This window comes from Dipodomys spectabilis, unplaced genomic scaffold (genome assembly GCF_019054845.1).
Source record: "Dipodomys spectabilis isolate Male_0828 unplaced genomic scaffold, ASM1905484v1 ptg000460l, whole genome shotgun sequence".
Classification (NCBI taxonomy): domain Eukaryota; kingdom Metazoa; phylum Chordata; class Mammalia; order Rodentia; family Heteromyidae; genus Dipodomys; species Dipodomys spectabilis.
Genome location: NW_024871137.1, coordinates 955,350 through 970,694, shown reverse-complemented (window position 1 = coordinate 970,694; position 15,345 = coordinate 955,350). Strand labels below are relative to the sequence as shown.

General features: G+C 39.7%; 1 non-coding gene across 1 annotated transcript; it reads right to left on the bottom strand.

The window, feature by feature from the left end:
* Positions 1-14,963: 14,963 nt before the first annotated feature.
* On the bottom strand, positions 14,964-15,127 carry LOC122098126. The gene has a single exon (XR_006145674.1). It is a non-coding gene; the product is annotated as a U1 spliceosomal RNA (small nuclear RNA).
* Between the last annotated feature and the right edge of the window lie 218 nt (positions 15,128-15,345).

Genomic DNA, 15,345 nt, shown 5'->3' with positions numbered 1-15,345 from the left:
AATTCAGAAACATTGAAGTTATACCTTGCATTCTCTCTGACCACAAGGGAATAAAATTAGAACTCAACACCAAAAGCCACCAAAGAAAGTCCGGTATCACATGGAGGCTGAACAACACACTGCTGAATCATGAGTGGGTCATGGAAGAGATTAGAAAGGAAATTCAAATGTTCATGCTATTCAACAAAAATGAACACACAAATTACCAGCTCCTCTGGGACACAGCAAAGGCAGTACTCAGAGGCAAGTTTATAGCTCTGAGCTCCTACATCAACAAATTGGAGAGATCTGAAACTAACAATTTAATGACACATCTAAACCTCCTTGAAAAAGAGCAGCAAGATAAACCCCAAACCAGTAGACAGAAAGAAATAATCAAAATTAAATCAGAATTAAATGAATTAGAATCCAAAAAAAACTATAGAAAGAATCAACAAAACAAAGAGTTGGTTCTTCGAAAAACTTAACAAAATTGACAGACCCTTAGCAAATCTTATCAGAAAAAGAAGAGAACACACCCAAATTAATAAACTCAGAGATGAGAATGGAAACATCACCACGGAAACAACCAAGATTCAGAACATTATAAGGGAATACTTCTCAAAACTTTATGCTAATAAGTTTGAAAACTTGACAGAAATGGACCTCTTCCTAGCAAATATTGACATGCCAAAACTAAACCAAGATGAGTTAAACTATCTTAACAGGCCCATATCAAGCATTGAAATACAAACAGAAATAAGAGACCTCCCAGCTAAGAAAAGTCCAGGACCAGATGATTTTACAGTGGAATTTTACAAGGCCTTCAAAGCAGAGCTCACACCAATTCTCCTCCAACTCTTCAGTGAAATTGGAAGAGAAAGCTCACTACCGAACACATTCTATGAAGCCATCATAACCCTCATCCCAAAACCAGGCAGGGACTCATCAAAGAAAGAGAACTATAAACCCATTTCTTTGATGAACATTGATGCAAAACTGATTAACAAAATTTTGGCCAACCGAATTCAACAATTCATCCAAAAAATCATACACCACGATCAAACAGGATTCATTTCAGGGATGCAAAGCTAGTTCAATACACGCAAATCAATTAATATTATTCATCACATCAACAGGAGCAAGAATAAGAACCACATGGTTATCTCAATAGATGCAGAAAAAGCATTCGACAAGATCCAACACCCCTTTATGATGAAGGTTTTGGAAAAATTAGGAATCCATGGAACATTCCTCAATACAATAAAGGCTGTATATGACAAACCTACAGCCAGCATTACACTCAATGGTGAAAAATTAAAGCCATTTCCTCTTAAATCAGGAACAAGACAAGGATGCCCACTCTCTCCACTTCTCTTCAATCTAGTATTAGAATGCCTAGCTACAGCAATAAGACAAGATACAGACATAAAGGGGATCCAAATATGGAAAGAAGAAATAAAACTCTCCCTCTTTGCAGATGACATGATCTTGTATTTAAAGAATCCCATAGAGTAATCCCAAATTACTCAAGCTGATTCAAATCTTTGGCAAAGTAGCAGGTTATAAAATTAACCCCCAAAAATCAATGGCTTTTCTGTATGCCAACAATGAGAAAAGTGTGGCTGAAATTAGGAAAGCAACTCCATTTGTAATAGCCCCACAAAAAATAAAATACCTAGGAATTAACTAAAGAAGTGAAGGACCGCTATGATGAAAACTTTAAAATCTTGAAAAAGGAAATCAACACAGAACTAAAAAAATGGCAAAGCCTCCCATGCTCCTGGATTGGAAAGATTAACATTGTGAAAATGGCAATACTTCCCAAGGCTATCTACAAATTCAACGCAATACCTATCAAAATTCCAACCTCATTCTTCAAGGAAATAGAAGAGGCAATCCAAAAATTCATATGGAACAATAAAACACCCCGAATAGCAAAAACGCTCCTGAATGGAAAGAACACTGCTGGAGGAATATCAATACCAAATTTCAAACTCTACTATAAAGCCATAGTAATCAAAACAGCTTGGTATTGGCATAAGAACAGACCTCAGGACCAATGGAATAGAATTGAAAACCCAGAAATGAACCTACTGACCTATAGCCATCTAATCTTTGATAAGGGAGCTAAAACAATAGAATGGAAGACAGACAGCCTCTTCAGTAATTGGTGCTGGCAAAATTGGTTAACTACATGTAGAAAACTTAAGCTAGATCCTTATATATCACCCTGCACCAGAATCAACTCCAAATGGATCAAAGACCTTGAACTCAAAGCAGACACTCTGAAAACATTACAGGATGGAATAGGAGAAACCCTAGGTCTCCTTGGCTCAGGCCGAAATTTTCTGAATAGAGACCCAGAAACACAACAAATCAAAGAAAGGTTGAACAAATGGGATTGCATAAGGTTGCAGAGCTTCTGCATGGCAAATGACATAGCTAGCAAGATCAATAGAAAGCACACGGATTGGGAGAAGATCTTTATTAGCCATACAACGGAAAACGGTCTCATATCTAAAATATACTTGGAACTCAAAAAAGTGAACCACCCAACAACAAATCCTCAAAGAAACAACTGCCCAATAAGTAAGTGGGCGAAAGACTTAAAGAGAATCTTCCCTGAAGAAGAAAGAATGGCCAATAGACACATGAAGAAATGTTCAACATCCCTAGCCATAAAATAAATGCAAATCAAAACAACATTGAGATATCACCTCACTCCAGTTAGAACAGCAAAAATCAAGAACTCTAACAACAACAGATGCTGGAGGGGATGTGGACAGAAAGGAACCTTACTTCATTGTTGGTGGGAATGTAAACTTGTTCAACCACTTTGGAAAGCAGTATGGAGGTTCCTCAAAAGACTTCACATAGAACTCCCCTATGACCCAGCAATCCCACTTTGGGGCTTTTACCCTAATGTTTACAAACAAGACCACACTAAAGCTACCAGCACAACTATGTTTATTGCAGCATTATTTACCATAGCTACGATATGGAACCAACCCAGATGCCCCTCAGTAGATGAATGGATCAAGAAAATGTGGTATATATACACAATGGAATTCTATGCCTCCATCAGAAAGAATGACATTGCCCCATTTGTTAGGAAATGGAAAGGCTTGGAAAAAATTATGTTAAGTGAAGTAAGCCAGGCCCAAAGAAACATAGGTCCCATGGTTTCCCTTACTTGCAATATCTAGTATAGGTATGAGTCAAGCGGAAAAAGTCAGATAATGTGATGTTAGGAAAACGAACCCTCAAATATGTATTTTAATGTTTTTGTTTCTTTCATGCTTGTGTTTTTAACACATTTATAAGATTATTTCTTTGTTGCTTTGTATGTCCCTCCCCCACATTGTAACCCCCGCTTTCACTATATTTGATGTCAGTATAACTTGTGGAGGAGATGGGGACAAACAAGTCGTTTAAGGATTCAGGTGGACCTGTTGCAACAATGAGATGTACAAAATGTCATGTCAAAACCAGCTTTACAATGTCGGTGTGGGGGGGGTGGGAAGGTATGATTGGGTGGGGGGGAGGGGGGAGGCTGGGAAGGGAGGTGAAGGGTAAACAAAGGAGGAGGCTGCAATGTTTGGTAAGAAATGTATGCATTATCCTGCCCATGTAATTGTTACCCCCTCTGTACAGTATGTTCTCAAATAAAATAAAATAAAATTTAAAAAAAAAAAAAAAGAGTCTCATGTACTTTCTTGCCCAGTCTTGCTTTGAACCTTGAATAGCTAGGAATACACATATAAACCAAAACCAATGCTCATTTTGAAACTGGCTTTCTCTTTTCCCATCATTTTTAATTTGTGTTTTTTTGGTTTTTTGAAATGTGTGTCTAGGATTTCAACTTAGTGCTTAGGTGCTGTTCCAAGCTTACCGTTTAAGACTACCACTCAACTGCATGAGCCAAAGTACAGCTTGTAGCTTATTTTTGGTGGCAAATTAGATAGCTGAGTCTCATGGACTCTCATGCCTTGTCTGGTCATGAACTGTGATCCTTAGATTTCATCCTCCTGAGTACCTCGTATAACATGTGTGAGCAACCAATGTTTGATTCATTTCAACCTCTATCACTGATAGAGGTTTTGTACTTCTATCCTCCTTTTCTTTTATTTCTTCTGTGTTTGTCCTGCAGCTTGAACTCAGGGTCTGGGTGCTGTACCAAATACTATTTCCCAGTTCTGCCAGTTGATCACAGCTCAATTCCAGGGTTTTTTTTGTTTTGTTTTGTTTTTCTGTTTTGGTGGTTAATTAGAAATGAGTAGAGCCAGTCCAGATTCATGAGGCTGAAATCTGAGGATCAAAGTTTTTACCAGCCTGGGCAGGAAAGTCCATGATACCTCCAATTATAACCACTAAAAAGCTGAGAATAGTAGCGCCTTGAGAAAAACAGGACAAGTTCAAGCAACAGGACTCTCACACAGACATACAGACACACACACACACACACACGTATCTTATGGACTTTCCTAATTGGTCTGGTCTTTAAATATTATCCTCACATTTTAGCCTCCTGAGTAACTAGAATTACAGTTATGAGCCACCAATGATTGGTTGATTGGCTCATTGAAGCCTCGGTTATTGGTTCTTTTTCTACCCTTCTTTACATTTATTCATTTCATTGTTTTGTGTGTGATGGTCCTAGAGCTAGAACTCATGCAAGGCCTCGCCTGTTTCAGGAAGCTGAAGTCTGACCATCATGGTTCAAAGCCACCCTGAGCAGAAAGTCTAAGATCCTTACCTCCAATTAACTGCCAGAACTCTGGGAGTAGTACAGTTCCAGGCCCAGGACACGCCACAAAGAACTGTCTTCTGGGTTTTCTTGCTAAGTTTGGCCTTTACACTGGATCCCCATATTTCTGCCTCCTGAGGTTCTAGAATTACAGGCATGAGTCACCAGCTCTGGGTTCTATTTTTCTTATCATTTTTTTTTTTTTTTTTGTGATCCAGAGGCTGGATCTCTGAGGCACTCAGGGCACTGTTTTGTAGCTTTCTCACTCAAGGCTGATACTTTACAATTCCAATCACAGCTTCACTTCTGTTTTGTTGTTTGTTTGTTTTGCTGGTGATTTGATGATGAGACACCACAATCCTCAGATTTCATCTATCTTAGTTTCTAGAATTACACACATGAAACAAAAACTCATGGCTCATTTGGAAAATTTAATTGGACTTTCCAATACATTTTTTAATTTCTATTTTTTATTTCCATATGTATGCTGGGCTTTGGGCTATAAATCAGAGCCTGGGTATTGTCCCAGTACTTTTTATTTTTGCTGGTCATGGGGCCTGAACTCTGGGCTTGGGCACTGTCTCTCAACTCTTCAGCTTGAGGCTAGAGCCCTACCACTTGTTCCACAGTTCCACTTCTGGCTTTTTTTTCTTATTTTTTGCTGAGGAATTGAACCCAGGGCCTCATGCATGCAAGGCAGCACTCTACCACTGAGCCAACTTCCCAGCGCCGTCTCAGTACATTTTTAATACTAGCACGCTAATACGTGAGCCACAGCACAATTTGTGGATTTTTTTTAAAACTGTAGTTGGCTAATTAGAGATGAGTCCATGGACTCACCTGCCTTGGTTGGCCTTGAACACTGAGTCTCAGATGTGTGACCTTTGAGTAACTTTAATAACAAGTGTAAGCTACCTCAGTTTTTATTTTATCCTCTGAAATTGGCTTTCCCTTTTCTTCTTCTACCTTTCTTTTCGTTTATTTATTTTATTCTTGTTTGTATTGGTCCCAAAGCTTGATCTCAAGATATGGGTGCTGTCCCAGAAATCAGTCTCATTTCTGCCATTGGAGCCACAGCTCAAGCTCCAGCTGTTTTTTTTCTTTTCTTTTCTTTATTTTTTTGGTGGTTCATTGGAGATGAGTCTCATGCAAAGCATTGAATACCTCAGGAAGCTGAAATCTGAGGATCACAGTTTTGAAGCCAGCCTGCAAAGGAAATTCCATGATTCTCTTTATCTCCAGTTAGCTGGTAGTGATCCCACCAAAAAGCTGAGATTGATAGATCTCCAGCCTTGAGTAAAGTAGAACAAATTCAACTCCCATGACTGGCACACACAGAAAAATGACCAATGGATTTCCCTGCTTGGGCTTGCCTTTTAAGTGGTATTTTCTGACTTTAGTCCCCTATGTAGTTAATATAACATGTGTAAGCCACCAGTGATTGATTAATTTAAAACTCTGTCACTGGCTATTACTTTTCTTCTACACTTCTTTATTTCTTTTGTGGTGGTCCTTAGGCTTTAACTTGGGGCTTTGGTGTTTGTCTTTTTACGTCTTCTATATAACTTGTTTCAGTTTTGTTCTAATGTTTCATTTGTTTATGTTGCTTTTTATATCTTACATAAGTAAATTTTTGTATCTCACAAAAGTAACTTTTAGCTAGGTCCTGGTGGCTCATGCCTGTTATCTTACTCAGGAGGCTGACATCGAGGATCACAGTTTGAAGCCAGCACAGGCAGAAAAATCTTGGAAATTCTTATGTCAACTACACTACCAAATGTACTAGAAGTGAAGATATGACTGAAGTAGTAAATTGCTAGACTTGAGCAAAAAACTCAGAGCCCAGGTCTCAAGTTCAAACCTTTGGACTGGCACAAAAAGAAAACTTTCATTAGCTTATATTATACTAGGATTACTGGTGTGAGACACCAGTTGGTTTTAAGAACCAATTTTTGTAGCAGCTGCCACTTTCTATGTTTTCCCTAGGAACTTTTATGTTGTTTTATTCCATGCCTTATCTTTACATTCCATTAAATGGCATTCTTATTTTTTTTTGTTTGGAGGGACATATCAATAATTCAATGACAAATCAAAAAAGGCATGTCTTGAATTTTTCTTTAATTTAAATAGGAAAGGGAAACACTGACTCTAAACCCAGCAGAGAGTGAATGACGGTGTGTTTAATGTATTCGTGAATGTGGGAGCCTGCCATTTTGGGTGCTTTGGTGGTGGGGTCATCCTGCAGCTTCACAATAAACTTCTATGATGTCACAATCTCTTTTTCCATCACAACGGATAGGTGTCAGCCACTGATCTCACCCTTATGTGGACTTAGATACACAAGGAGGAAAAAAATAATTAGAAGAAATGACTATTAACTTCAAGACCACAGCTTGATGAGTTTTCCTGACTGAATTCTGAGATCACATGAGCAGAGCAGGCTCACCTCTACACAAGGCTACTAAGCACTAAGGCTCATCTCTACATAAGGCTACTAAGCACTAAGGACCAGGCACTGCTGTAGGCAACTGGAGAAACATGTGAATACAGCTATGAATGGCCTTCTCCATGCAAATTTCATGCTGAAGGAGAAAACCAGAAATCCCAATGATAATGAATCAGAAGGATGGTGATCTGGGGAGACAGCTTCACATTGAGGATGGGAGGAAGAGACATATGATCTAACAGCAGGGGACTTCATCCATGCAACCATTGCTTTTCCAGACTGGCACCAATCTCAATCTCAGATCTCATCCTTCTGAGTAGCCAATTATAGGTATGAAGCTCCTGCAGTGGGCTCTTTGATATCAATATCTACAACTAATGTGTGCTAAGTTTCTTGGAAGTTTCTTGAGAGGAAGGTTCAAAATTAAACATATTATGTATCCTAAACATTCATTTCATTATCTTCTAATTATTTGATATGAGCTGTATTCCTCACTTTTTGGAAAAATCAAGACAATTTTTTTTCATTGTTCAAATCCTGGGGAGGGAAGGAAAATCACATCTTCTTTGCCAAACTAGAAAGTAATAATCATTTCAACTTACCAGTTTTTCCAAATAGTATGTCTTGTCCTTGATGGATTTTTCATCTTCAACAATGTTAGATGGATGAAATTATAAATGGGAGAAAAGCAACCACATAGTAGCAAGTTTTTATCACAATGACATATAATCTGTCCATTTTTTACTCAATGAAAACATTTGCCACAAGAATTAAAAAACTTGAATAAAAACTTGGAGATTCTTACTCTTTATACAAAGTTGTTTTTTTTTTGTCAGTCGTGGGGCTTGAACTCTGGGCCGAGGGGCAGTCCCTTAGCTATTCAGCTCAAGGAAAGCACTCTAGCACTCAAGCCACAGCACTACTTCTAGTTTTCTGGTGGTTATTTGTAGATAAGCTTCATGTGATTTCCTGCCCAGGCTGGCTTTGAACTGCAATCTTCAGGTCCCAGCCTCCTGAGTAGATAGGAATACAGACATGAGCCACCAGCACCTAGCCAAACTTGTATTTTCTTCAGTTTTGCTGGCTTGAATGATTACCAAGGAAAAAATAGAACCTAAAATTGTTAGTTTGTGCTAAAATTTGCAATAGTTTTACCATGAAGAATAGTGAAATATTTAGAATTACATATTTTGAGAAAATGTAGCTTATTAGCTTTTATTGTTCTAAAATAATAGAATCTATCTCCTTTTTTGTAGACACTGTACTCTGAGTTCAGAACTTGTACTTGTTGACAGACACTCTATTCTGTGAGCCACATCATTCTCATTTTTAAATCAATCATCATTTAAATAATTTGAAGCTCACAAGGTATCTTTTGTTAAGATTAAGTAAAATAAGCCTAAACTCCTGCCTTTTGAGTAACAGAAGAAATCCTAATATCTAGAATATATAGTCAAAAAATGAAACACCCTAAGAACAAATAATCTAATCAATAAATAGGCAAGTGAATTGACTAGATAGTTCCCCAAAACTGATGTAGGTGTCTAAAGAATACATGAAAATATTCAACACCTTTAGTAATCAAGGAAATGCAAATCAAATCTATGTTGAAGTTCATGTCTGCCTAATCAGAATGCTTATTAAAAAAGAAAACAGAAATACTTGCAAGGAGGTGGGGAAAGATACCCTACACAATGATAGCAATTAAGTGAATCATTGCAGCCCCAACAGAAATCAGTATGGAAGTTCCACACAAGAAATCCTACATATACACCTGAAAAAATGTAAGTCAGCCTTATAGTAGAGGTATCTGCACACACATTTTTTACAGCATGATTCAAAATAATCACATTCCAGAATTGGCCCCCACAGGCAGAAAAGTGTGTAAAACTGTTATCTCCAATTAACAATTAAAAAATCTGGGAGTAGAACTGTGGACCAAGTCGCAGAGTACCAGCCTTGATGGAAGGAAGCCAATCAAGAGATTAATGTCCTAGGTTCAAGCTTCAGGACTGGCACACACACACACACACACACACACACACACACACACACACACACACACACACACACACACACGCGCAAACAATGCTTCCTATATTTTTTAGCCAAGTTTCTTATTCCCCTAAGATTCATACATCTATGACAGATCTAAATACAATGGGAAAGAGATATTTATAATGATAAACTTCTACTGAAGAACCCAATTTTTTTCTTGTTTTGTTTTGTTTTTGTGGTCTTTGGACTTGAACTCATGGCCTGAGTGCTGTCCGTGTGCATTTTCCCTCAAGGTTGGTGCTCTACCACTTAGATACAGTGCTACTTCCGGGTTTGTGGTAGTTTGTTGGAGATGAAGAGTCTCAAGGACTCTGTCCTCCACACACTGATTTCTAACTGCAATTCTCAGATTTCACATTCCTGAATTGGTAGAATTAGAGGCCTGATCCACCAATGCCGGGCTAGAACCTGAGTATTTTCACCATTGCTCATTGGAAGAGTTCAATTTTTTTTCCTCCAGAACACTTGCCAAGCACAGTTCTCTCTGGATGGTAATCAAGGAAATACAGAGGCACCAGTAGCTCACACCTGTAAATCCTAGCTACTGAAAAGTCTGAGATATGAGGATAGTGGTTCAAGGCCAGCCCAGACAGGAAAATCTGGGAGACTTTTAGTCCCAATTAACCACAAAAAAAAAATGCCATATGTTGAGTTGTGGCTCAAGAAGTAGAGCTCTACCTTGATCAAATACCTCAGGGATAGACCTCAGACCCTGAGTTCAAGGCCCAAGACCAGTGTACATTCAAACACACACAATTTAATAACATGGTTCTCAAACCTAGCAAGGTGCCATCCTAATCCATTAATGTCATGCTTTGTTATGAAAACTGAAAAAGTCTAACCTCTGGCGTGGGCTGGTAAACAGTATCTGGATATAGTAATTAGCTCACAGCCAGTCAGACCAACCCAGACCAGAAGCAGGATTGAGGTGGTGCAGCCACATGGTCCCTACTCCCCTATTCACCCAGACTAATCAGGAGTGAGGTGACACAGGCAAGCAGCCTCCACTCACCCAGACCGGAAGACAGAGTGAGGTGACAAGGGCACCAAGCCCAGACTTATCCAGCCAGGAAGCAGTAGTGAGGTGATGCAGGGACATGGCCCCTACCCACCCAGACCGGAGGCAGTGGTGAGGTGACACAGGCACCATGGCCCTTACTCCCCCAGTCATGCAGACCAGAAGCAGGAGTGAGGCCACACAGGCACGCAGCCCCCACTCACCTAGAGTGGAAGCAGGAGTGAGGTGAAACAGGCATGCAGCCCACACTCACCCAGACCGGAAGACAGAGTGAGGTGGTGCAGGCACACGGCTCCTACCCATCCAGACCAGAAGCAGGAGTCAGGTGACACAGGCATGCGGCCCCTACTTATCTAGCCAGGAAGCAGAAGTGAGGTGATGGTCGCATGCCACACCAGAGGCATGATCCTAGCATTCCATGGCAGCTCCCTTCTCTCCCAGCCTTTGTGAAGGGCTGCTAGGTTCCATGATGCACTCCGGAGGTCAAGGGGCTGGAGCCAAGTTTGCTGCTGCCCTCCCCCAACTGTTACTGCACCTGCTGCAACTATGGTAGCAAATTTAATAAGTTCTAATTCACAGAACATATACTATGAACTATTAGTGTCTTCAGGTACCATATTCCACTTGCTAGTCACTTAATTTTATAGTTGCCAATGTCTTAAGTGTCCACTGACTTGTAAATATGCTGGAATGGAAATCCTAATATCACTGATGTCTTTTAATTTCTAAGAATGATGATTTTGAAATGACCCTTTCTGAAGAGAAGAGGAGGGGACATAGACCTAACTGTTCAAGAGTGCCTTTGGGTGACACTCTATTGGCCCAAGAATGAGTCGACACAGCTGTTATCCAGTTGTTGTTTTTCTTTTTCAATTTTATTTTATTTTATTTGAGAACATACTGTACAGAGGGGTTACAATTACATAGGCAGGATAATGCATACATTTCTTACCAAGCATTGCAGCGTCCTCCTTTGTTTACCCTTCACCTCCCTTCCCAGCCTCCCCCCTCCCCCCACCCAATCCTTCCCCCCCTCCCTCCCCACACCGACATTGTAAAGCTCGTTTTTGACATGACATTTTGTACTTCTCATTGTTGCAACAGGTCCACCTGGATCCTTAAACGACTTGTTTGTCCCCATCTCCTCCACAAGTTATACTGACATCAAATATAGTGAAAGCGGGGGTTACACTGTGGGGGAGGGACATACAAAGCAACAAAGAAATAATCTTATAAATGTGTTAAAAACACATGCATGAAAGAAACAAAAACATTAAAATACATATTTTTCCTAACATCACATTATCTGACCTTTTCTGCTTGACTCATACATATACTAGATATTGCAAATAAGGGAAACCATGGGACCTATGTTTCTTTGGGCCTGGCTTACTTCACTTAATATAAATTTTTCCAAGCCTTTCCATTTCCTAACAAATGGGGAAATGTCATTCTTTCTGATGGAGGCATAGAATTCCATTGTGTATATATACCACATTTTCTTGATCCATTCATCTACTGAGGGGCATCTGGGTTGGTTCCATATCTTAGCTATGGTAAATAATGCTGCAATAAACATAGTTGTGCTGGTAGCTTTAGTGTGGTCTTGTTTGTAAACATTTGGGTAAATGCCCAAAAGTGGGATTGCTGGGTCATAGGGGAGTTCTATGTGAAGTCTTTTGAGGAACCTGTTATCCAGTTGTTTTGTGTTAGTATTTGGGTCATGTTTTCTGTTTGGCCTTGGGGTCTTAGGCTTCTCTTTGTAGACATAGAAGATGGGAAAGTAATTGCCAAGGCATATATAGTCAGGAGCCATTTACTTCCTGCCCTTCTGAAATGGCATCTCACTACATAGCCAAGATGGGCTTGAACTTATTTTGCTTCTGCTTCAACCTCCCAAGTGATGGAATTACAGGCTTACCATACCATGCCCAGCTATCTCTCATGGACCATTTGAAATAGAAAAATAATGACATGTGCGCTATATCTACTAAGAGACTTGTGCAAAGACCAAATAATTTACAATCCAGTTGTTAAGAATATAAACTCATATTCAACTGAATTTCAAATTCAATTTTGGTTTCTTAGCTGTTTTTGGTTAAAGAGTAGACACTATATCACTGAGCTTTATTCACTTGTACAGAAATGTGGATGGTGCCAGGGACAGGTGGCTTATGCTTATAATCTTACTCAAGAGGCTGAGATGTAAGGATTGTGTTTTGAATCCAGCCCGGGCAGAAAAGTCACCATTAGAATAGGAGGACAAGAGCCAAACTGATGAGCCAGATACTCTTCTGAAAATGGTTTAATATGGTAGATTGTTTCCCACATGTCAGTTTGTCATTCTGCTTCTAGTCAGAAAATTTATAAGGCTCAGAAAAGGATTCAAGCTCTCTGTTAAACCATACTGTAGCCATTTTGATTTTTATTAAAGGAATAATCAATTTAGACATTGGTAGCTCATGCCTATAATCTTTGCTGCTTAGGAGGCTGAGACCTGAGGAACATGATTTCAGGCCAGCCCAAGCAGAAAGTCCATGAGACTTGTCTCCAATTAAGCAGTGATAAACCCAGAAGAAGAGGTATGCCTTAATAGAGTATTATTCCTAAGGAAAAAGCTTTATTTAAGCTGCCCTAAAACTTCTGGTCATATGTTGGGACATTGCCATGTACAATGCTGCTGGACCCTGCCTTCCTTTGGTGTGTTTGCCTAGAGCCTTGTTTTCACTCCTGTGGATATAGGATGTTTAGCCCACAACCTTGGGGGTGGCATGATCCGTGTATGGAATATACTGCCCAGACAAACAACTATGATGTAAGCAATGATTGAGAAGGTGTTAGTCCAAAGTTACAATGTATTCTGTTTAGCTTTTTTCTTTAGTTAATTGCTTTTTAAAGTTTATCTGCTTATTTAATGTACTCTAGGAAATCAAAAGTTAATATTTGGGATTTTTGGTGCAATTTGCAACTAGGCAAGTAAGAGCACCCATTGCCCCCAAATTCAACATTTAAAATTATTAAAACTTTGTTCAGATGTTTTAGTCATCAGAAATTTGAGCCAGGGATGGGAGCTCACACTTGTAATGCTAGCTGCTAGGTCTTGACAGATACAGAGAGGATTATGATTTGATGTTAGCCCAGGAAAAACATTCAAAATATTGGATCTCAATCAATATTGAACCCTATGCATTGTGCTTCTTATTTCATCTATTCAGAAAGGGTAAAAAGAAGGATTATGGTCCATGCTGGCCTGGTCATAGACATAAAACCCTACCACAAAAATAGCTAATGCCGAGCTGGGCTCAGGTGGCTCATGCCTGTAATCTTAGCTATGCAGGAGGCTGAAATCTGAAAATCACAGATCAAAGCCAGCCCAGGCAGCCCAGTGAGACTCATATCTCCAATAAACCACTAGAAAACCAGAAGTGGTACTGTGGCTCAAACAGTAGAGCCCTCACCTTGAGCTGAAGAACTCAGGGACAACACCCAGGCACAGAGTTCAAGTAACATAACCAACAAAAGAAAAATGAGGGCTGGGAAGGTGGTCAGTGGTACAGCGCTTGCCTTGCATGCCTGAGGCCCTGGGTTCGATTCCTCAGCACCACATAAGCAAAAAGAAAAAAGCCAGAAGTGGCGCTGTGGCTCAAGTGAAGAGCTGAGGGACAGCGCCCAGACCCAGAGTTCAGGCCCCACGACTGGACCCTCCCCCCCCAAAAAAAGAAAGAAAGAAAAATAACTAAAGCCAAAAAAAGCAGGTGTATGGCTCATCTGGTAAAGTACCTACCTAAAATGCATGAGGCCCTGAGTTTAAGTTCTAGGATAGAAAGGGGGAAAGGATGTGAAGGAATAGAAGCAAGAAAAGAAGGAAGGGAGGAGTTATTCTGTATATTGTGGTGGCTTCTCATTCCTTTTTTCTTTTTTTTTTTTTGGTCGGTTGTGGGGCTTGAACTCAGGTCCTGGATCCTGTCCCTGATCTTTTGTGCTCAAGGATAGTGCTCTACCGCTTTGAGTTACATTGTCACTTACGGTTTTCAGTGGTTAATTGGAAATAAGAATCTCATAGATTTTCCTTCCTAGGCTGGTGTTGAATCTTGATCCTCAGATCTCAGCCTTCTAACTAGCTAGAATTACAGGTATGAGCCATTGGCTCTGGTCACTTATCTGTTTTCTTTCTTTTTATTTGTATGTCATGGGACTTGAACTCTGGTTGCTGTCCCTGAGCTCTTCAGCTCAAGTGAAATGCTCTACCACTTGAGCCAGAGCCCACTTCTAGTTTTCTGGTGGTTAATTGAGGATAAGAATCTCATGAGCTTTCCTACATGGGCTGGCTTTGAACTGCAATCCTCAGATCTCAGCCTCTTGAGTAGTTAGGATTACATGTGTAAGCCACCTGCTCCCAACTTCCTCATTTATTTTCTCATGGTGAGTTCAAGCTGATTTTTCTACTCCTTGTAGTTCCTAGCAACTACAAAGTAGGCCTAGAGATACCTCATCCTTTACAGTAGTCCTTAGGACCAAGTGACTGCTGAGTGCAGGAAAGCAGATGAGGCCAATATAAAATACAATGTTATCTATCTATCTATCTATCTATCTATCTATCTATCTATCTATCTATCTATCTATCTATCTATCTATCTATCTATCTATCTATCTATCTATCTATCTATCTATCTATCTATCTATCTATCTATCTATCTATCTATCTATCTATCCAGTGGAGAGAACTAACACAGTCCCCCACTACCACAAATTATGCAGTCGAATTTCCCACATTTGGGGAAATCTCAGGGGTCAGCACATCTGGAGTGCAATAGATAAGCCTGGCCCTGGGAAAACCACCTTCGTGATCATAGTATCTCCCTTGCCAGGTAAGTAACAAGGCTGACTTGGTATTTAAAAAAACTAACAAACACGTGAGAGTAGTTCACATTTGTAATCCTAGCTACTCAGAATGCTGAAATCTGAGGATTAAGCTTTAAATACTAGATAAATTTTGCTGAATATTTATTAAAGCTCCTTTGGTGTTTTTAATTGAAGGTTTTATTTATTTTCTTATTTTACTGTTTCTTACTGTGACTACCAAAAAGCTGAGTG